At 45.2% G+C, this 21,673-nt stretch overlaps 1 protein-coding gene across 4 annotated transcripts in view; it reads left to right on the top strand.

The window, feature by feature from the left end:
• TBC1D2 (TBC1 domain family member 2) overlaps positions 1–21,673 on the top strand; it is a 1,652,487-nt gene that overhangs the window by 476,022 nt on the left and 1,154,792 nt on the right. The gene's annotated exons all lie outside the window — the stretch shown is intronic.

The following is a 21,673-nucleotide window of genomic DNA, read 5'->3' as shown; positions in this document are numbered from 1 at the left end:
TCTTTGATTGATTTCTTTTTTGTCTCTTCATGCTTGTACTCCTCCATTAAGCCGGTTATTATTTCGGACCCTGGCCTTGGTGATCATATGTTAATTTGTTTATCCATTAATATACCTTTTATCAGATTTGAAGCTGTTCCGAGCCTAACTTTAATTGAATCAGATCGCCATCTAATATCAGTTCGATGGAATCCAAATGTCTGCCGTAAATTGTTGCAAATGATCGCGGCAGACCCATTTGTCATTACTGACCTTAGTGGTTCCTCCCTCTCCCTATGTGAAGTTGAGGTAAATAATATGAAGCGTATCCAATTTCATCTATTAGAAATTGCTTTGATTAAACCGCCTATTTTCCAACCAAATGTAAGTCATGTCACTAATCAGGGAGATGATAAGATCTATGCCTTACTGTTTATCTAGATCAATAATGCTAAATCGAATCAAGCAAAACTTCAAAAACAGAATGAAATTCCTTAAAATCTCTATGTATATCGCTGATAATCAAAATATGATGTATCACTTACTAAAACATAACACTAGGCATTCTTGGTCGCTATTGCGCACTATAAAATCAGGCCCACAAGTTGATTTTCAATGTGTAATTTCTGCTGACGAGTGGACCAACTTCATAAAATTTAAATTTAAATTACCCGATCGTTTCCTTTCTATTAAAAATCACCACCCAACATTTATTTGCTATACAAATTCTAGATGGACGATTAATGACATCATAGATGCAATCGATAAGCTCAATAGTTCTAAGGGGCCTGGCCCGGATGGGCTTCCCCCGTGTGTATACAAATCAGATCCTCTTTTCTGGGCACATATTTTGAAGATCCGATTTGATCTGATTTTACAAACGGGGGTAATTCCATCTTCATGGCATTCAGCACACATTATTCCCATCTACAAAAAGGGCCCTCCTGAGTTACCTTGCAATTATCGTCCCATCCCCCTTACTGATGCTTCATCTAAGATATTTTCTCTCCTACTTTTGCAGGAGCTTCAAACGTATATTGCACAAAATAATTTATTCTCAATTTTTCAGGTGGGATTTAGAAAGCAAATTGGCTGCCCATTGAATGCAACCATCTTAGCACATCTTCAGGCTCAAATCACCAATGCACATATGGGGCCCGTGTATATGGCTAGCTTGGACTTGACGGCTGCATTCGACAGTGTTATCTGAGAAATTCTATGGGCCAAAATGATTGAGATAGGAATTCCTCATTCTTTGGTCGCCTTGATTGCCATGCTGCACCTTAAGACGTCATATCGAATTCAACTAAATCGAAATGGTGCATTAACGAATTCTATCATTACTGAAACAGGGGTTAAACAAGGCTGCAATATGGCGGCAGTCCTTTCTAACCTGTATTTACATGGGATAGATTCACTTTGGGAAGAGCAAATTGTATTTCCGGCTAAACTAGGGTCAATTAGGCTTAATTGGATTGGCTTTGCAGACGATCTGCTATTATTTGATCGCACCCCGTTTGGTCTCCAGAAAAAACTAGATCTATTTGCAGATTTTGCTCAAAAACGCAATCTCACAGTCAACCCAACCAAATCTTCTATTCTTACCTTCTATGATGGGCGATGCAAAGTGAATAAATTCTCATGGTTTCTACAGGGAATTGCACTTCCTTATTCCACATCCATTCGTTACTTAGGTTATCTGCTGGCTGATTCCTATTCCCTAAGTATGTGGCAAACATTTCTTAATAATAAGGCAAAAACATTAGCGTCGCAGATGAAAATCATTTTTCATTAATATTGTTTATTTTCTTTGTTACCTCTTATCCATTTTTATTTACTTAAAGTTGAACCCTGCTTGTTATATCCATTGGACATATGTTTGCATGAAATTGATTCCTTTCTTGATATACTTCAGGGAAAAATGTGGAAATCTGCTTTGGGACTTGCTTATTCCATCTCAAATGTATTCATCTGTCATGAATTGAATCTATTACCTCTTTCCGTAAAAAGAAACTGGCGCAATATAAAGAATTACATTAAGATGGTAGATCCCCCGACAAACACCTTATATTCTGAGCTACATAAATTGATAGACAACACGAGTATTCAATCTTTGAAAGCTGCCACCAACAAACTTAACACAATTCTAAATGCTATCAATGAAACGCCAAACAGTATGACTATGCAGCTTCCTGCTCAAAAAACAAAATACGAGTTTTATTTTTGGTGCATTTTGACGGACAAAAAGGCTACTTATTCGTCTTACTCGGAATATAATAAATTTCGAAGGAAATGGGGTGATCGCTCATTTTATTTAATTCAATTTCCTTCTGCAATTGGTAGAAATCTTTTGATTCGCTTCCGTCTAAACCAATTTCATACTCTGTCTAAAACAAAAAATTGGAACAGAGTACCACCAATACACTGTTCAATTTCATGTCGTCTTTGTGAGGATGACGAAATAGACTAAACACTCAAACATATGGTCATCTACTGTCCTTTTTTTTATCACTTCGGAACAAAATTTTTGATCTTAATGCTCAGAACCAAACTGGAAATTATATGGAATCACTTTGGAATCGTTGCATGAGTAGCACTAGCCTCTCATTTAATCTGAAATTAATCGAATTACTGTCAAATATCGAAACAAACTTAAATGAATTTTCCATGCATTTATTGTGAAGAAAAGGAAAAATTCAGAATTGGGAATAATATTCTGCTGTATAGAAATGTGAGTTTTTATAAGCTGTACGTTCTTTTTAAATTGTTCAAATGTTGTAATGTGGTTGTTACTTTGCTCATTTTTTTGTACTCTTTTTATGATTGTAAAGGTTTGTATAAACCAAACACAATAAAAAAAATAAAAAAAAAATAGGGGCCAGTGGTCCATAATGAAACTGGCACTTTTGCCATATCTTCATCAAAATATTCAGGACACTTTTTTGCTAGCATCATTCTCTGCGGAACTTCTCTCTTGATCGCCTTTACCCAATAAGTAATGCACATTTCAAATATCACAAAATCATCAGATATGTCCGCTCCAAACAATTTCTCATCAGTGACGTCAGTCACTCTGCAGCCTTCCTCAATGGCAATTATTGTGCTCCATCGTCTACCTTTATCTTCAGTTGCATCAAGCAAGCCATATTTCCACTGACTATAGCTGCTTCTATGTCTAAAGGAAACATTTGCCCCTCCTCTTCGTCCATGGGTATCTGAGGCCCGAATAGAAACTCATCTAGCATTCTCATGGTTCTGCCTACTAGACTTGGTAGCCATGTTAACAGAATACGTATCCCAAAATGGAACACCTCGGGTTCAAGCTGTATCGCTCTAGGCGGTACTTGCCCTGCGAATGCCATAATCATTTCCCACACGTTTAAATAATGCATTCCCGGTGTTGAGCATATTATGCCTTCGTCTGTAAACGAAATGGTCATATTCATTTTTGTCATCAAATCTCGTCCTAATATGTTGACAGGCATTTGCCTTGAATAAAGCAGTGGCACCTTCATATCATATTTTCCTATGGAGACTGGTAACTCTTCTGTAAAAGGAACATGACTTGTTGCTCCTGTAAAGCCCTGAGTATTCATCGCATTGCCAGACATTGAAAATTTGCCCTCACGTATACATGAGCGCCTTGCACCCGTGTCCACTATGAAAGGTTTGCCCCCTATAGTTACGTCTATCCTCGGTTCCTCATGAGGATTCGGCATTACAGATAGGACTGAAGACATCAGGTCTCCCAGTGAGCTGTCCTATTTCAGGTACAGTCTCACTCCATCACTCGTAAATGGATTTCCTCCATCAACAGTGACACCTCCAATTCTACGCGTCATAGGCAGCTCTACGTTTGTGTTCTGCTGAAGTTGCATGGGAGATTGCTGCAATTGTCCTTGCGGTTGATTACCTGTCACTTGCTGTGATTGCAAGCCTTGCTGCACTCTCAGCGCTTGCTGCTGCACTGTTTGATCTTGCGCAAATCCCTTTCCGCCCTGCTGCGAATATGCAGGTGGATTTGCAATTCCCTGTCTCGAAAACTGATCATTCTGTACCATCCCTTGGCTTCTACACACACAAGCTACGTTCCCTGCCATTCCACATGTCCAACATACAAGCGATGGTCTCCCCATCTGCCCATATTGCATATTCTGATTACCATTTTGCATATTCTGAAAACCTCCCTGATTATACTGCCAATTCCCTTAATTACCTTGCCAACCTCTTCCTCGATATCCCCTTCCTCGTGGAGCATATCCATTATTTGTCTGATCAAACTGTCTTTGGTTATTTATCTGTGGCATGTTCACTGCCTGCTGCAAATTTGGCCCACCTACGCTAGTTAACATTGCCCCTTCAATGGCGTACTGGGACAGTTTTTTCGGAACTAATTTTGCTTCCGCACCTTTTCAGGTATCGTCCTTTTTGCAATTCTTTTCCTGCAGGAGTCTGCAATAATGTGCAATGGTCAACTGGATTTCCGTCCACGGTTTAGCTTCAATCCCCACTAATTTCTTGAGCTGCTTCTGTACTTGCTCTGGCAACCCTTGGCATAATATATGATAAAATACAGGTATAGACTTCCCCCCAAGCCTCGTGAGTTTCAAGCGTCCAAGCGTCTTGAAAACTTTGAATGTAAAGCAACGGATCCTCTCCTTTTTTCATCTTTCTTGTCATTATAGCTCCCATAACGGACGTGTCCGGATTTAGCACTGAAGTGCTTTCCAAATTGCTGCTCTACCGTTGTTAAACAGCACTCCATTGTGTGCGGTGTTGACTGTAGTCACACCAGGGTAACCTGCCTGTGTCCATACGTCATCAGCTCTCTCACCAAGTATGGTGATTAGAAGACCTTTAATATCCCTATGGCTAATGTATTCCCTCCCATCATCATTTTTTCTAACTCATGTTTCCATTTTCCAGCGCCGGAAGTTAAATTCGGGAGTTTACATTTTAAATGTTCTCTGTCCGTCTGGGGCCACAGTATATATTGTGGCCTGGCCCCTCCCTTTTCTAACAAGGGGAACTGTGATGCTCCAAACTAATTCTCATCTCTCATCATTTGTCTATCTACCGCCGGAGTAATATTCCCACATAGCTGTCTACCTGGCAATGATCTTAGCCTGCTTACATAAGGTGGGGACTTCCCCAACCTGTGGGGTTGCTCCTTATGTCGGCCTGACTGTGTCAGTGGCTCTGATTCCTTAGACATAGGTATTTTTAAATCAGACCATTTTACTCCTTTATCCAAAGGCGAATATCCCTCTGGATCACATATATCACTTCTCTCTTCCCTCGGGAAGGTTTCCCTTTCTTCGTCTGATACTTCTTGTGCCCAACTCATGCAACTTCTTCCGTCATCATCTCTATTTAATGTTAGTCTGTCTAAAGACAGCTCCTTATGTCTCGCACTACAGGAGGCTTCCTCCATGTCATACAAATGAGTGCTCTCGAGACGATCATTCTTTCCCTTCCCTTGTGATTCTTTCTGGGCTTGCATTTTATGGTAAACTTTATCAATCGTTTCTACAATACTACGTGAGTCAAATTCGTCTTCTAGATTTACTCTAGACGTTCCTGGTAATGACTCGTACTCGGGAAAAAATTCCTCTATGTCTTCCCATGCTACCTGTGGATTGGGATTTCTTACTTCCCTTTCTAAATAATCAAGATTGCGTGCTCTCTGTCTTCTTTTACGTTCCATGTCGTCATCGACTTCTCTGCGCTTTCTTGCTTCTTCTCTTACTCTGTCTTCCTCTTTTTTTTCATATCCCTGCGTTCATATACCCTTCATATTTCCTCATCCCTTCGTCTCTGTATTAATTTCTCTTTTATCCTCTCCTGTTCGTCATCTTCTATTCTTCTTCTTTCTAGCCTTTCCTGTTCGTCGACTGTTCTCTTTCTATTGTCACTTTTTTTTGCTCTTCTGCTCTCTCTTGTTATTTAGCTTGCTCATCTTGGTATGACTGTTCTCGTCTTTGTCTATCTTTTCTTTTCTCTTCTTCATCTTTCAATCGCTCCTCCCTCTCTTTGTTTTTTCTGTCTTGTTCGTCTTGGTCTCCCCTTTGTCTTACATCTTCAATACTTTTGCCATCAAGTTTAAGTAAAATCTGACCTCCCAACCATTCGTTCAGTAAGAGCGCTATCTCATCAGTTTTATCCTTATCTCCTTTCCCCCTCTTTATTTCACTAGAGATGTACTTGCTCGATCAATTTTCTCCTTCTCGCATCTCTCCTTGTGCCTTGGGAATTTGGAGATTATATCTTTCTCGGTATCTTTCTCTGGGCCCTCGTCACTACTTTGCGTTGGTGACTCATATGACGGATTGCTATATCCCGTCGCTGCTTTAAGTTCCCTTAATGGGTATAACCCTTTGTCTTTCTTAATTTCGTCTTTCATTTCAGACGGGGCAGGTGGAGCAGAAGGCTCTTCACCCTGCTCTTTGCATATATTGAGTATCCAATCTAAAGGAGGCTTCTGCACTATATTGTTTAAGTTTAAGCGCATGCTTCGGTAGCTGTTTGCAGAGATGCACTAATGGAGTAACTTCTTCCATTTCTGACCTTAACTTTTCTCTTTGCTACTACTCGCTTATGCTTTTAGTTATAGTTTCCAATTTACGTCTCAATCAAAATACACTTATGAGCGAGCACCAATCGTCGCAAGCTCCAATCCCGTTACAACACAATTTTTTACTTTATTCTTGCTAAAAAACAACCATCAAAGTTCTATTATAAAACAATCAATTTTCGCGTCTCAACTTCACGCTTCTCCTTTACCTAGCATTTTCTTCTTTCAACTCTTTCATCATCACACCCCTTTCAAACACATAAAACAAACAGACAAACTTGACCGGCCACATGTACTACTCGCAATCTTTTCCTAAGACTCGCCTTACCCTCTACATCTGCTCCCATTTGGACCTTAAGCTAATTCCTTTAAGACTGTCTTTAATCAGTCTTGTCGTCTATATGTCCTGTGTACAGGAGCTCTGAATTAAAGCTTCTGCTAGCGCTCTTTAAAGCCTAGGAACAGGGTGTATCCTCATAGCGTGGTTACACTGATGACTATTTTTCCTTATATATTACTTGGCCACATTCAAGTCAATGGGGGTCATTCCGAGGTTGGTGCTAAAGGACAAATGATGCCGGTAAAGAATTACCGGCATCGATTACCGCTACGGCTATTCTGACCAGCCTGACCGCTATTAGTGGCATCGTAATTTACGGCATCTCTAATAGCGGCATGGGCGCGGCCATGCGGGCCACCATGCCGGCATTAGCGGCATGCCGTAAACTGTAGGCAATCACAAGTTAAGCGGACATGCAAATAACGGCTCCATGAAGGCGCTAAAAGTGGTTACCGGCATGCCATAAATACCGGCATCGCAGACCTACCGTAAAATGCCATGTGCAGTGATCCCAACTGCCAAAGGTGCACACAATCAGCACAGGTGGAGGCAATGGAGTCTGGCCCACTACAAAAGGAGCACACCCACACACCACACCCCCTCCCACACCAAGATGATTCCAATAGTAGTCGCATTACTGGAGCTGGAGGACATGCTTGCATTGCCAAAACAGCAGCAACAACAACAACAACAGGCGGCACCACAGAGGAGACGCAGGAGAGTGAGACAGGCCCAGCATGCCCCACCAGTGCAGCCACCGTTAACACGCAGACAGCCCCCAATTCCTCGCATCAGAGCCAGTCCTTTCAACCTAACCCCTGAACAGATCCACAACCTGTACCGTCTGGACCGGGACACCATCACCACCATTGTGGACCTGATACACAACGACATTGTCAGCCTCATCCAAATACGCACCGCCATCCCCCCTCTACTGAAGGTAGTGTCTGTGCTCCACTTCCTTGCCACAGGCACCTACCAGCACACAGTGGGGCACATTCATGGTATATCACAACCCTTATTTTCTCGGATACTGAACCAGGTGCTGGATGCCCTCCTCAAGCACACAAGGGACTACATATCCCTACCACGGACTCCCCAGGAGATATTTGATACAAAAGTTGGCTTCCATGCACTGGCAGGCATGCCAAATTGTGTAGGTGCCCTTGACTGTATCCACGTGGAGTTGGTGGTCCTGCATGCCGTGGAGGTGGTGTACCGCAACTGCAAGCAATACCACTCCATCAATGTGCAGTTGGTATACGACGCCAGCAAGATCATCACACATTGTTGTGCCCGATATCCCGGATCAACTCATGACTCTATGGTCCTGCGGAATTCCACGCTATCACGCTTCATGGTGCGACATACTGGATGACGTGCCTGGCTGCTTGGTAAGTTGCATGACTGGCACATGGCATTGAAATGTCGGGGGAGAGATGCACACACCACCATGCTGCCAAATTTGACGTGACTGCACGATGTGCATCACCTAACACTGTGCCCCAAAGCATCACAAACGGTACATGACACCCAAATCCCATAGGAATGAAGTAAGGTTGACACTTATCACTACATGACTAACAGGAAACCACAACACGTGCACCACTCATCAGCGGCCCTCACCCTCCGTAACGCCATCCTGCACCATGCAGTGCATATGCACTATGTTGCTGTCTCCAGCATATCACCACGCAGGACAAGCATCCCTGGGAGTGCATTAAACTTAACCAACTAGGGAATCCACAGTTTGTCACAGGGCCACCACATCCAGGGAGTGCTGTATGTCACCTGGGAATGATCAGCGCTGATTGCACAATAATGCACAGACTACTGCCAGTGCTCCCTCTAAGTAAATCTCACAGAACACAACACATCACAATTCTGACACGTTCACTGCTGTATGCGTACACGATGCATGTGCAACAAGACATCAGTGCACACCATCATCTTGAAGATGCAACCCACACCATTAGTCCATGGCACAGGACACATTGAGGGGCTAAAGATTGCGTAAATACATCCATGAACAAGTGCATGTGGGCAACGATAAACTGCAGGCATGTGTGACTAGTACAGCTGTCCATCATGAATTGACTAACATTTACCTTTTATTGCCTCTCATGCAGGTGATAGTGGCTATCCCTTGAAGCCGTGGCTCCTAACCCCTGTCCGAAACCCACAGAAAAGGCACGAGGAGGACTATACTACACTCGTTCCCATACCTGTACCCGTGTGGTCATCGAGCAGGCCTTTGGCCTGTTGAAGGCACGATTTCGATGCCTCAGCCGGTCGGGTGGGACCCTCCTCTACAGGCATGAGAAGGTGGCCAAGATCATCATGGCATGTGTCATGCTGCACAATATGTGCATCCGACGGAATGTGCCCCTGCCCCTGACATTGAACTGCTACCACCTGGTGATGATGAAGGGGAAGAAGAAGATGTGGCTGGAAATCATCGCGGTGCCGATGCACAGGAGGGACGTGATGTGCACCAGTCAGTGATTGCACAATATTTCTGACACACATGGCAGCAGAGGGTGACGTGATGGTTGGACAGAGGGCACTGGGTGTGGGGGTACATGTACACTATGCACCGTAAATGAATAAATGACACATGTGCAATGATGAATGTCCACTCAGGTCTTGTTTTTCACACAACGGGTGTATTAAATGTAACAATGTAAACATAAGTGCAAAAACATTCCACCTCCCCTCACAACTCCCCCACACACACACTGCCCCCACAACTCCCCCACACACCCTCACCCCCTTCCCACTCCCCCCACAACTCCCCCACACACCCTCACCCCCCTCACATTCCCCCCACAACCCCCCCACACGTGTCCCATCGAGTCTCCGATGCCTACATGAGGATGCCCTGACGATCAATTGGCACTCCCTGGCCCAGGTGGCGGCATGTCTTGCCGGCGCAGGGTACGTGCCGACCTGCGGAGCAGGCTTGTCTGGGTCGAACTGGAAGAAGACGGGGTGGCCGCCTGCTGGGATTGTGAAGAGGGATACCCTGCCTCCATGGCATCCGCTATGCGGCCTAAGACCTGCCGGAGGTCCGTGACTTCCTCGCAGAGGCGGCTGGTGTTGTCAGCAAAGGATTTGGCCATGGAGGCAGTGTTGTCCGTGATGGACCTGCCTAGAGAGGCAACATTTTCACGCCACTCCTATCTGGCCAGTCTGTTGTCCTCGACAAACTCCCGCAGAAGGGCAGTAAGCAGGTCAGACCGCTGAGGCTCTGTGGGTGCACCTGTTGAGGTTGTTGGTCCCTGCCTGTCCTGCCCAGCCTGCTCAGCCTCCCTAGTTGTCAAAATGGGACTGAAGTGCTCAGGGTAGTGGCATGCTCTGTATCGAGTGACAATATTTGTGGGGATGCCGGTGGACTTGGCGAACAGACCACTTCCGATACATCATCCTCAATGGGCACCCATATGTCGTCCTGTGGGTCCTCCACAGCCGGGGTGCTGTGGCTGCCACCTCCCCAGCCAAACTGGACTCCTCTGACTGTGGTGCCTCGCCTGATTCGTCAGGATGGTCGATGGGTGGTGGTGGTGCTTCGCTCTCTACGGGCGTTGGTGGCACCGGTGTAATGGCTGCCTGGGGTGTCTTGCCAGTTGCTGCACGGCGGCCCCTGGGTTGTCCCCTCGAGATCGAAGGGTGGTTGGCATCATCCCGGGACCACTTCCGGGGTTGGGTCTGTGCAGGGGTTGCGCCTGCCCATCGCTGCCATGGTCGGAGCTTGTGGGGGTCGAAGAGAGGGACGGCATGAGTGATATTTTGATAGGCATCATACATATATTTGGACAATTGATCATCCACAACATTGGGGGTAATAGGCATTTGTGTTTGGATGAACACGTTGTTTGATACATGGGTGGGTTATGCAGGCATACGTCAGCGTCACTCATGTTGGCCAATAGCAATGCTATCTGACATGCATGGTTTTTTGGGCCTGCACGCTGTGTGACTCATGGCATTTACAACTTTGAGTGGTATGTGTGAGGTACAGCATTGCCTTGCAGCAGGCATCTGCATGTGTCTGTCATGCGTCCGCCTACTTTGCTGGGAGTGTGTGTGTGTTGGACCATGGCTTGACTCTTTGGACTGACATATTGGTTGACTTTCGTCAGACTTGGCATTACAATGTTTTCTTAGGCCACTCACCTCCATCGACCGATGTTGTGGCGCCACACTTCATCTCGCCAACACCTTCGATCCCCTCCATCCCTATCATGCTGGCGCAGATGTCCTCCCATGGCGGGAGCTTGATTGGAGAGCTGGGACCTCCTCCTGTTCCCATTGCCTGGCTCCGGCTCACTGAGAGAATGTTTCAGACTCTCAGTCACAGGACGTCTCAGCGATTGCGACAGTCTTTGATGGTGCGTGGGGTGTTCCCAACAGCACTGACCTTCTGAGCTACAAGTGCCAAGGTCTCCTCCTTCTTCAGTATTGCCTCCCTCTTCGTGTTATTGGAGAATACTATGCCAGCATGCTCCTGCAGTGTGTCAACCAGCATCTGCAGCTCATCCTCATTAAATCTTTCTTTCCGCTGGCGGGCAGCACCCTTCTTCAGGGCCTTGGGCATAGTGGTGTAATAGGTGGATCTATTAACGACAACAGCAGAGTCCAAAGGGTCCTGTGTGGTGAGGATGGCAATGGATTGTGTTTTTAAAGATGGCCGCCGTGCTCCTTCCCGTTCCTCTGCGATGACGCTACTTCTGGTTCCGCTTATTAGCGGTGACCGCTAATAGCGGTCACCGTTATTGCTGCGTTAGACCTTGTTGGTAGTGCTATTTGCGCTATGCTTGATGCCGCTAAGGGCATTTAAGGTGCCTCTAACGGCATGCCGGTTATGACCTTACCGGCATGGCATAAAGCTCGTCCCCGCGAAGTCGTAGTAGTCCTCTATTAGCGGACTGATGACTGCCCGGACACGCTATTTACGCCGTGCCGGTAAGGACCGTTACTTACCTCCAAACTCGGAATGAGGGCCAATCTTGTTTCCCATATACATATATATTACACTCTTACTCTTGCATTATATTTTATCCCGCTACCCTCCGTTACTCTCCGTTATTTACTATGCATGCATCCCTTTGCCACACTCTTTGGTCTATTCACTCACTGTTTGCATGTTTTACGTCTTCGGACCCTCGGGATCACCGCCTTCGTTACTGCCTCTTCGAGCCGCTTTCCGATCCGCTTCACGTAGATGTGGGAGGGGTTTCTATCTTAAAATAGGCGTCCCGTCAAACCTTCCCTTGCAAGGAATTACCTATTCTAACCACTTCTACGGGGAGCTTCACGTCCTGTCAGCCGAATGGCAAAGGTCGTGCGATATTGCCGAGAATTTAATGTTACTTATGTCGACGGCCGATGGCTTATCTTATCTAACCATCTAATCTCTGCTACCAAGTGAACTAGAGGCTTCCAGTCCTTTAAGATGAGTAGCGATACCCTGGAGATAGATGGGGATGCAGATTTTATTCATACATCAATAATCAAGACGACACAAATAGTTTGTCAAAAGTTCATCTGTTTTAGTTTAGTTTAGTTTATTATTTATAGAGCGCGCCAGACCCTGGGGCATCAGGGCGCACAAGACAAGAATATGCTCAGCTTAGTTACAGGTACATGGTAAGTAGGACTACTTTTAATGTTAAGTATCTAAAACAGGGAGTACAACGAACATCAGCAATCGCTCGATACTCTGACTCTAACTACTTCATAATAAACGTGGGTTCTTATACCCATAACTGGTCATAGCTGACGTGTTGACCTGCGTCATTACCAAGGTCAAACTACAAAAACCTATCGGGAAGTGGGATTGGTTCTAAGTGAATAACTAAGCATGGTTTCTATATCTGTGTGGAGTAACAGAGAGAGGTAATAGGATAGTTAGCATCAGGGGAGGCAACTAAGCCCTCCCTGCAAAATGGCCACTATGAACATTACTAAATGTACAACGTCCCATTGGCTACACAAACTATAGGACCCCCAACTACGTGGTCCCCTACAATTGGTTGGCTACTAACCCCATTCAGTACTTTTCTACCTACGTGAACAGCACTCAGACTGAACAACCAAGTGTGGGTGAGCTCGTCTTAGCACCAGCTTCCCACCAATTAAAATATCATCCATTATCACCTCAATGGTCCAGTGTCAATTAGTGCTTTGAATTTGGCCTTGAGTTTGTACTGTTCTCTGAGAATTTTGAAGGAGTATGGGCACTATCCGGCTTCCATGCGTAGGTGTGATCATCTCGTCCGTCCAACTTTCTTCCATCACGTGACTGGACACCATGAAATTGAGTCTTTTCATGGATTTGATTTGATTTTCAATAGTCCTCTGACCTCTTTTGTTTTTGCTTGACCTCTCTGAACAGGAGTTCTGTTCTTTCACGTTCATTGTATCCAATGTCAGCCACTCCAGTTTGATAAGACCATGGCTTTCTTGGCTCAGTGAACTCCTTAGCTGAACTTTTAACCTGTTTAATTCAATTGTTTTTCTTTACTGCGACACTGAAATTAGGCCTTCGTTGTTCAGTACAGCTTTATACGTAGTGGAAACCTTCATCCTTTACTTGTCCATATGTATCTATTGTGGTATATATGTATATGTTGGCGCTTGCCACGGTCTAATCTATTTAAAAGCATGTGGCTAGCTTCATGATTGCTTTGCTGCTTGAGTTTCATTGCATCTGTACGCTTTTGAACTAACTAAGTATCTTCATCAGGCTTGTGGCATATGTTTCTTCATCTTGATCCCAAGATGTCACTTATCCTTGGTACTTCTTTGTTCTTTATATTCATCTGCCTCTTTGATCTGGTTATCTTTCTATTCAGGGTGTCGATTCAACTTTGTATGATGTCACCATTCGTCCTGGTCATTCAGTTATTTTGCTTCTTCAGGAATCTCGTTCAAATGGCCATCATATTGTCTTGGATGCAAATATGGTTTCCTCAATGGGTACTTTACCTCCCATATTTTCTCAGGTACAGGTATTCTTATCAGTACTGCACAGAAACCCACGCTCTTCTCTTTGCTGGTTCACCTGTTCATTATACGTCACATATTTTGATTCATACGTCTCAGGTAATGTAGGCGGGGCAGGTGGAGTGGGGGTACTTGGCTTCTCCTCTACAAAACTGGCTCCTTTGCACTTCCTTCTGTGGAACTCCTAGCACGTACCCCTTCCCTTTCCCTTCTTTCTCTCCCGGAACTTGCATGTTCTGAATGCTCAGAAGGCCTAGTAGGACTGCCCGTTTCCTGTTCATCAGTTTTCTATTTGCCTTTGCTCACATGTTCCCTCCACTTTGCCCTGTGGGCGCATTGAAACACAAATTCTTGATGAATAATCTCCCTACAAATGAATAATAAATAAATAAATACTCTTTATATCAATAGTCTTAATAATTTCTTGCTTAACAGTGGGGCAACGTGTGGTAAAATCTTGAGAGATGGCAACTGGGATCTTAAGACTATGTTAGACACGTACTGGTCTTTTGACCACAGGCATCTTGTCAGTGGCAAATACTCAGGTAAGCCTGGGGTCCTATTTGATTTGGGCATAGCTAAAAAAGAAAAAAGAACTTAATGCCATGGGGCGCAGAACTAAGCAAAGAAGTGACCTTGCATACATTCAATGAATCTGCTTCGTGCAGGAAGTTCATTAATCTCTTGATTCGCACCTTTGATACTAAAAAATGTTGGCATTTGTTACGATCATCTAGAGCAGGATCGGCTGCGAGGTGTGTGGGATTACAGAGGAAGTGTGGGGATTTTTCATTGGGGAATTGGGATGAAGAGGAAATTATTACTGCAGTTGCTTCTGATACTATGGTTGGATCTGCTGTGTGGTCACATGTCAGAGAGGTGGATTTAGTTGCCATCATTATTAAGTCTAAAGCCTCCAAGGCCATTGCAATTCAGTAATTAAGCAAAATCCCCTCCTTGGGCTGCTTTATTAAATGAATTATTTCTTCAAATCTGTGAGGCCGGTACCAACCCCCGGTCCTGGCAAGAATCAGTATTGATGCCTGTACATAAGCGAGGTCCCCGTCAGCAGGCAGGTAATTACTGGCTGCTGGCAATGTTTACCTGTAGTGCCAACATCTTTTCAACTCTTTTATTAGAGATGCTTACATCCTGGTCAGACACAAACAATCTCCTAAACATGTTGCAGACTGGTTTTAGGAAGAATAATAGTACCTCACACTCTATCCGAGTTCTCCATACACTTATTTCTGATACCTATCTAAACCCTGAGACTTCTCTTTAGATGTGCTATGTTGATTGTAGCACACACTTTGACAGCGTTATTAGGTCCAAATTATGGGCGAAATTGGAGCTATGGGGTATTGGACCCTCCTTACTCCATTTTATTAAATTGCTGCACAGTGACATCAGTGCCAAGGTTATGCTGTCCCAGGGCGGTATGCTATCTAAGTCTTTCCCTACCAACATAGGCTCAAGCAGGGGTGCTTTCTCATGCCACTGCTTTTTAATCTGTATGTTGCCAATTTTGCTTTGGCCCTGAAGTCCGCACATAATCTCCCCCCTCATTATGGGAAAGAGGATATTCTATGTTTAACATATGCAGGTGACAGTAATCTTGGACAGGATGGCAGTGGGGTGGGGCCATCACCTTGTTTTTGCTATGTCACCCCGAGTGGGATGGGTATGCCCAGACGTGGGTCCCGTGCCTGCTGGGCCTAGAGACCCAAGCTGCTCCTCACTGATGAGCCCCAACAAGGGCGAAACATGTTTGGGGATGCTTGTGGTCTCGTGCAGAAGGGATGTGGCCTAGCAGTTCGGGCTGGACTGCCCCATTTGGGGTGGGGCCAAGCCTGATTTGCATATGGTTTTTCCCTTCTGTAATGGCTTGGCAGGTGAAGAACGGTGGTCTGGAGGGTTGCCCAGAGCATTGCCAGTGGTTAAGATTAATTCTAAACCTTCCAGCCATCACCTCTTTGTTTTTGCTATGTCACCCCGAGTGGGACGGGTATGCCCAGACGTGGGTCCCGTGCCTGCTGGGCCTAGAGACCCAAGCTACTCCTCATTGATGAGCCCCAACAAGGGCGAAACATGTTTGGGGATGCTTGTGGTCTTGTGCAGAAGGGATGTGGCCTAGCAGTTCGGGCTGGACTGCCCCTTTTGGGGTGGGGCCAAGCCTGACTTGCATATGGTTTTTACCTTCTGTAATGGCTTGGCAGGTGAAGAACGGTGGTCTGGAGGGTTGCCCAGAGCATTGCCAGTGGTTAAGATTAATTCTAAACCTTCCAGCCATCACCTCTTTGTTTTTGCTATGTCACCCCGAGTGGGACGGGTATGCCCAGACGTGGGTCCCGTGTCTGCTGGGCCTAGAGACCCAAGCTACTCCTCACTGATGAGCCCCAACAAGGGCGAAACATGTATTGGGATGCTTGTGGTCTCGTGCAGAAGGGATGTGGCCTAGCAGTTCGGGCTGGACTGCCCCTTTTGGGGTGGGGCCAAGCCTGATTTGCATATGGTTTTTCCCTTCTGTAATGGCTTGGCAGGTGAAGAACGGTGGTCTGGAGGGTTGCCCAGAGCGTTGCCAGTGGTTAAGATTAATTCTAAACCTTCCAGCCATCACCTCTTTGTTTTTGCAGGATGGCAGTGGACCTTCAGCGCTCACAAAACCTGCTCCAAGACTATGATGGCCTAAATGGTCTCTGTGTCAATGTAGCCAAGACTAAAATTATGATATTGGTAAAAGGGCCTATGGTGGTGCTTCTTTCACTTGGAGAGTAGGTGGCATTCTGGATCAGGTAGATGTATACAAGTACCTGGGTATTCTTATCAAGGCCTCTTCCTCTTATTAATGATGTGATAATGATGTGTTATTTATATAACACCTTAAGCCAAAGCGCTTTACAGAGAACATATTTACATACATTTATCATCCCAACCGAAGTTGGTACTCATTTATCGACCTCGGAAGGATGAAAGGCTGAGTTGGCCTTGCCGGAATTCGAACCTGCGACCTGCAGATCACACATAGATCGCAGCAGTGAGCGCTCAACCCGCTGAGTTATCTTACCGGCTTATTCTTACTATGCAGGTGTTATCCCTCCGAAAGCTTGTCACAAATAGCTTGCTATAAAAAAAAGTTATTGACAATTGTGAAGGTGGTTGCATTGAGGCTAAAGTTAATGCTTATAGGACCTCTATTATCCCTGGCATTTTATATGTGTTAGAAGTATTGCCGGAGATGGCAGTTACGTGGTTGCGCAAAATAGAGGCCAAAATATTGCGCTCTATACTTGGCCTCCCTGGCGCAGTTCCAGTGGAAGCAATTAGATTGGAATTGAATATACAGTCTTTGCAGTCCCTTTGGAAAGTGGTTGCTTGTAAATATGGGCTAAAATTAATTTTGGCGTGGTTATTAATGGATCGCTCTTGAACCTTACCCCTGGCTATGTGAAGCGCTGCTCATGCAGTACCCGGTATAGGAATCTGGAGAGTTTGGTGCATAGCTATTGTATGGACATAGGTTTGTTCCCCCGATGGAGTCGGAGTTGGGTCTCTTTTTGAGTAAACTCAGTAGAAAATCTAGGGAACATTATTGTGTACAGTCTCTTGCGCATTTGGCAACACTGCGTAAATATGCTGTATACACCCATCATGGAATGTTTACTGATACTCCCCGTAGCTACTTAGTCAAACTACGTACTCCACTATTAATTTGTTTTATTTTATATGTGCGCTTTGACATTTTACATGTTTTGGTAAGGACATTCCGTGGGGGAAGTGGCGTTGCAGACTTTGCAAATTGCAAGCGGAGCCATCCTGCCATAATACTTACTCAATGTCATGCTCTCAGAGCGAATTATGAGAAAGGCTACTCTAAATGTAAGTCTTATCAATCTGATCAGTTTTAGAGAATGCTATATAGTGCGTAGTTTCTTCTGGTGATATCTGCTGCTCACCATATATGGCTGCGGGCCAAAGAACTTTTAGATGCATTCCCCAATTAATAATTGAATTGAATGGATACGCTTTATTCCTTCTACTTTGTTTTATCAATTCACTGATTATTTAAATGTGCATATTAATTTATTGGATTTTATTTGGATTTTTCAATCTGTGTGATTTTATTACTCTAAGCTATTTGTATGGTTTTAAGTGTTGAATTATATCGATGTTTAGTGTAAAAGGTTGATTTACTCAGCCACGTGCACTTATTAAAACATAAAATTAAAAAAGAACCCCAGAGAGAGACTTAAGTCACCATCCCTTTTCCCCAGAGACTAAAACCTTTATGGGGTATGGAGGAACTATGATGTGTGAGAACCCATTAACAATGGCTGACTCGGCTTCTGACCCAAACTTCATTTCATTCTCTTTTGGAAAAATAGAAGAATAGGGCAAAACCCAGCTTCCTGGAAGTATTTCAGGCAAAGGCAAAGAACCAATCAGGAAAGGGTACTCACGCAGCCCAGAGAGTTTAATTATGCTGCAGCGCAGATTGGAAAGAGAGACGCTCAGAGAGAAAGAACGCCAAACGTAGCATCGCACTCAGAGGCCTGCACTAGGAGAGTGTGATGCGGCCTGGCAGTTGAGGAACCGGTGCCATGGGGTGTGGCAGCCCGAGCAAGAACAGAGTATCTCAGCTTGCCATGACAGAACCTGAAGGAGAAACCACCCACAAGCTCCTGCATCGAGCAAGCGAGATCCAGGAGGAGACGCCGTCAACAGCAGAGTGCAGTTGGAGTTGGGTAAGTGGCTCCATAGCAAAACGAGGGACAGTCAGATTAGGTTGCCCTCCCAGGGAGCACCAGTCCTCAAATACAGGTACCCTGTGTGTAAAGAGGACAGGAGGTTGGCGGCAAGGCCAGACAAACTAAGTGAAGCCGCAGAGTGAAGCAAGAGAAACTGAAAGAAGCCTGTGATAAACCTGAAGGTACTCTCACAACCACTCCCCAGGGATGTTCTGCTCAGATGGCCGCTGAAGGGCCATCGCTTTTGATCCCGACCCTGGGGGCGGACAAGCGAGGGAGTATCACCTGGGTGGAGGCTCCTTGGGGATTTGGGAGAGGGTGCTGGACAGCGAGAAATGGTATCCCCCTTCCCTAATACTGACTTACCCTCCCATCCCTCAGCCTTCATGGGTTACTTCCTTTCATGCCCTATTTTTCCTTGTGAGTACCCACCAAGTACTGTTACTGTGAAGAGGAAGAAGTAACTAGGAGTAATGCACACTTCTTATTACAAATACCACTCAAGTACTGGGACGAAGAAGAAGGTTATGAAAGCATTCAATACTGAAGGTCAGGCATGTCCCAGTGATTGGGTTCATTATGGTCAGGCAATACAAGCCAATGACTCACACCTGAGGCCCCTTAATAGGGCTCTGGTGTATAGAGGGAAGAGGCCCAAGAAAGTAAGGGAGAGAGAACCGCCGTGGTGGGACAAGACCAGGAGGTCTGAATGCTGGCAACGATCCCGGAGGACCTGCCGGACCCGGTGCTAACAAGTAATGTGGTGTTTGCAGAACTGGGAGACCTCGAATGAATAGGCAGGTAGCTGGAGCTGACAAGCAGAAGGGACGTGGTCCACATTTATTTTGGACGCCGGCATGTGCAGAGAAGTGCCCTGCGAGGGAGCCAAGTCTAAGCGGTCTGCTTCCCAGCTACAGAGAATGTGAGCTGGAGCAACAGGAACCGCTACTGTGGAGACGCAAAGAGCAGGTGTGTGTCAGAGGACACGGGAAGACCGGAGCGCTCCCAGGGGTCCGCAGGCAAGTAACAGTCCACAATCCCAAATGAATATGAACTATATTGAATGCCGAACTGAATGGAAATTGCGGTTTGAATGAAATCACGTTATATTGAATACCGAACTGAAAGGAAAGTGCTATTTGAATAAAATCACGTCATATGGAATACCGAACAAACATTTGAATTTAAACTGACATGGAGAATGTCAGACTGTATATAAGCAGCACTGTGAGCAGAATGAAAGCCTATTGAAAATTGAACATTCACTTGAGTTTGCTAACAACTAATGTGAGGAAGAACCATAAGTCTGAGGAAAAGCAAAAGACTGATGCAGAAAAGTGTTACACTAACCAGGAGAATATAAGTGTGAGAGGTTAGAAGACAAAAACACAAGAGCCTGTGAAGGAGTTAAACAAGGCCAAGTGGAATTTATGGTTGCGTGACCTGTAACAGGTGGACCGTGTGGCCTGATAACTATGCCTAGACCAGGTAATTCCCCACTGTGAAGATCACAGACATCACAAATCAAGTCAAGGTGAAGCATAGGGTTCCTTGTTGAGCGACCTTTGATGGGTGGACCGTGTTGGCTGACAACTGTGCCTAGACCAGGGAGCCCTAAATGGAGACAAGCAAAAGACCTTGTGAATAAACCACGGAGAACTGTGAATTATTGAATGCTAAAGCAAGCCCAAAGGTGGGTAAAGTCGACCTATTGTTTTTTTGAATTGAACATTTGATGTGCTACAATGTAATCTTGAGGAAGGGAACCCTGACAGTCGAAGGGACTGAGAAACACTGCCTTGGGGAAGGGGACCTCCTTTTTGTGTGAACTATGGTATATTGAACTTGGGGAAGGCAACCTCCAGAACTCCCTTTTTGTGAGAAATTTTGATATATTGAACTTGGGGAAAGGAACCTCAAGACATGGGGACCATTGATAAGACAAGCAGCTATTGGAACTTATTGAACTTGGGATAGGGAACCCAAGAAGAACTTAAACTGAGAACAGCTGAGACCTTACTGTTGAACACTATTTCTTTTGTTAGCTAAGAAGAACCCAACACCACATTTTTCTAGTCATGAGGGCAAGCAAAGGTTTTGACACAGACAGACTTTTGATTTGGACTTACGTACATAGACTTTCCTTAGTTTCCTTATGTAGGGAAATACCCACCATAGTTGTAGGGAAAGTTAGGCATTACACCATCCTGATACTTAGTAAAGGTTCTATTGTTGAAATTGAAATCTGTTGTCTGTGTCATCTCATGATATCATGCCTGTCTCACAAGCCCCAGAGTGGGGATGGCAACAGAAATAAAGCCTCATGGTGGGGGGGGGGGGAACAGAAAAGCCCCAGAGTGGGCAGATAAACTGATAGAAGCCCCAGTGTGGGGGGAAACAAAGAAGCCCAAAAGTGGGGTGACAAATCAAAAGAAAACCCGGTGTGGGGAAGCAACAGAGATTCCCCAGAGTGGGTAGAGAAACAAGAGCGGAACCCTGAGCTGGGAAAAGAGCCAAGAAACCCCATGGTGGTTAGAGAAACAGCAAGAAGCCCTGGAGTGGGAAAAGAGACAGAGGGGAGCTCAGTGTGGGTGGAAGAACCAAAACTCCCAGGGTGAACAAAGAGGCAGAGAGAAGCCCCAGTGTGAGGAAAGAACCAAGGAACCCGGAGTGGGAGATAAGGGTGAGCAAACCCCAGAGTGGGGAAGATAAAGACTGAAAACACCCCAGACTGTGCAGAAGGGAAATACGAAAGTCTCCCCGAAGGGAGAAGAACTGTGAGAGGCACAAGTAAAGAAGAACCACAGAGATCCAGTTGAAACCTGGGACAGAATTCCAGTCATGCACAAACTATATCATTTTGCACTGTGAACATAGTCAAGGGTCTATGGTAAAGAGACACAAGAATGGGGGTCTGAAGCCAGCAGTCATCCCTTTTCCTTGTGTAAGGACCAACAGTACGTATTGGTTGTTTTGTATTTTCTTTTGCACAGTAGGGACAGAAGTAAGTTAGAAAAGGATTTC

This window comes from Ambystoma mexicanum, chromosome 6q (assembly GCF_040938575.1).
Source record: "Ambystoma mexicanum isolate Mex_15411 chromosome 6q, UKY_AmexF1_1, whole genome shotgun sequence".
NCBI lineage: Eukaryota > Metazoa > Chordata > Amphibia > Caudata > Ambystomatidae > Ambystoma > Ambystoma mexicanum.
The sequence above is the reverse complement of the archived record's forward strand: the minus strand, read 5'-3'. Positions and strand labels throughout refer to the sequence as shown.